This window comes from Gymnoscopelus braueri (genome assembly GCF_963280865.1).
Source record: "Gymnoscopelus braueri genome assembly, chromosome: 22".
NCBI classification, from domain to species: domain Eukaryota; kingdom Metazoa; phylum Chordata; class Actinopteri; order Myctophiformes; family Myctophidae; genus Gymnoscopelus; species Gymnoscopelus braueri.
In genome coordinates, this window is record NC_137624.1 from 2,254,150 (window position 1) to 2,256,649 (window position 2,500).

Sequence of the window (2,500 nt, forward strand, 5' to 3'; positions counted from 1 at the left end):
GAGAGAGAGAGAGAGAGAGAGAGAGAGAGAGAGAGAGAGAGAGAGAGAGAGAGAGAGAGAGAGAGAGAGAGAGAGAGAGAGAGAGAGAGAGAGATGACATTTTACATCCTGCCAAGTGAAAAGCAACATGTGGTTTCACAGTGTCTGAATTAAATATTAGATTGTAATGTCTTAAAAAATTGCACATGCATTATTTGATGCAGTCATGTTTTGTGCGATGCAATTGAAAAGTGGAATGACCCACCTACAGACAGAGCCAGATAGACAGACAGAGTGAGAGAAACAGACAGCTCAACCTATTGCCATTGACAGGAATCAAACTCTCCACCTTCGGACTCACAGAATGAGACACTACAAGTAGTGCTATAACTTCATCCAGGCTGAAGTTGTCTGTTGAAGATCATACACTTTTGCCTTCTGTCATGAACCAAGCCCCTGTTTCACTAACACTAAGATCACTCGTTCACAAACCATTTACCAATAGAGAAATTGTATGTCTCCTCGAAACCGAAACCAGTGAAAGCAGCCGATCTACAAGCTCACAAAACGTTGCTATCTGAAAAGTTGTGAGATTGTAGATCGGATATTTTCACAATGAAGTACGTCATACATTGAAAAAACATACTCTCAAATAAGCATTTCATGTTATCTTTACCGTTTGCATATGTATTCATTGATACAGTCATGTTTTTTGCAATTCAACTTAAATGAGTCTGCATCAAGTGAGGCTTGAACCGGCAACCTTGCGGTCGTGAGGCACTCGCTTAAGGGAGAAGCCATTGGACCAACAGACAAGAACCTGTGAAAAAGGAGATCACACAGATGATACAGTTTCACGCAAATAGCTGAAAAATCCTGGGTTTAAGTGTTTTTCAAACTGCTCAAAATTGCAGACAATCTAAGGGCGGAGCTTACTGGTTAACGTGATACATGTGTTCCTCATGAGTCAAGGCACATGTGTAAGCAGGTTTAATGGCTGTCGGCCAAACGAGGCATGACTTTTGCCTGTTTAAAGTTTGCATTTAAAAAAAATCGCTATAGCGCCCCCCTTTGACCAATTGGAGTAAGATTGGTTTCAGTGATATTTGGAATGACCCTCAACATTACCGCAAAGTTTCAAAGAAATGTGAGTCTGCATGTATGTGTTAGGGGCAGATGAATAATTGTCATAAAACTGCAATATTCATTGGCTCATTAAAGCTTCATTTTTTCACTTATGGAAAATCTTTGCTGCTTGTTTGTCGGCATAGGTCCAAAGTTCATGTGTAAAACGTTTCGTGCAGATTACTAAAAAATCCCAGGAGGAGATAGGTTTTAACTGTTTTTCATATAATTCAAAATGGTGGGAGATCTAAAGGTCAGAGGTCAAAAGTCAGAGTGTGAAAGTTGTTCATCATGAGTAGACGCATGTGTGTATTGAAGTTTCATGGCTGTAGGTCAAACAGGGCATGAGTTGTACCTGTTCAAAGTTGGCATTTTGCTATAGCGCCACCTTTTGACGAAAGATTGTGAGAATTATTTCTTGATAGTTTTTCATGACCATCTACCATATGGCCAAGTTTCGTAAAAAGCGTATGCACGGTTCAGCCAGAACTGCGAAAAGTGGCAGAAGAAAAAAGAGGGCAACATTAAAACAGGTCCAGAGCTGAGCTCTGGCCCCGTAATGACCCACCTACCAGAGCCAGATAGACAGAGTGAGAGAAACAGACAGCTCAACCTATTGCCATTGACAGGAATCAAACTCTCAACCTTCAGACTCACAGGCTGAGACACTACCTGTAGTGCTATAGCTTCATCCAGGCTGAAGTTGTCTGTTGAAGATCATAAACTTTTGCCTTCTGTCATGAACCAAGCCCCTGTTTCACTAACACTAAGATCACTCGTTCACAAAACATTTACCAATAGAGAAATTGTATGTCTCCTCGAAACCGAAACCAGTGAAAGCAGCCGATCTACAAGCTCACAAAACGTTGCTATCTGAAAAGTTGTGAGATTGTAGATCGGCTATTTTCACAATGAAGTACGTCATACATTGAAAAAACATACTCTCAAATAAGCATTTCATGTTATCTTTACCGTTTGCACATGTATTCATTGATACAGTCATGTTTTTTGCAATTTAACTTAAATGAGTCTGCATCATGTGAGGCTTGAACTGGCAACCTTCAGGTTGTGAGGCACGCGTTTAAGGGAGAAGCCATTGGACCAACAGACAAAAACCTGTGAAAAAGGAGACGCTCAGATTATACAGTTTCACGCAAATAGCTGGAAAATCCTGGGTTTAAGTGTTTTTCAAACTGCTCAAAATTGCGGACAATCTAAGGGCGGAGCTTACTGGTCAACGTGATACATGTGTTCCTCATGAGTCAAGGCACATGTGTAAGCAGGTTTAATGGCTGTCGGCCAAACGAGACATGACTTTTGCCTGGTTAAAGTTTGCATTTTCAAAAAATCGCTATAGCGCCCCCCTTTGACCAATTGGAGTAAGATTGGTTTCAGT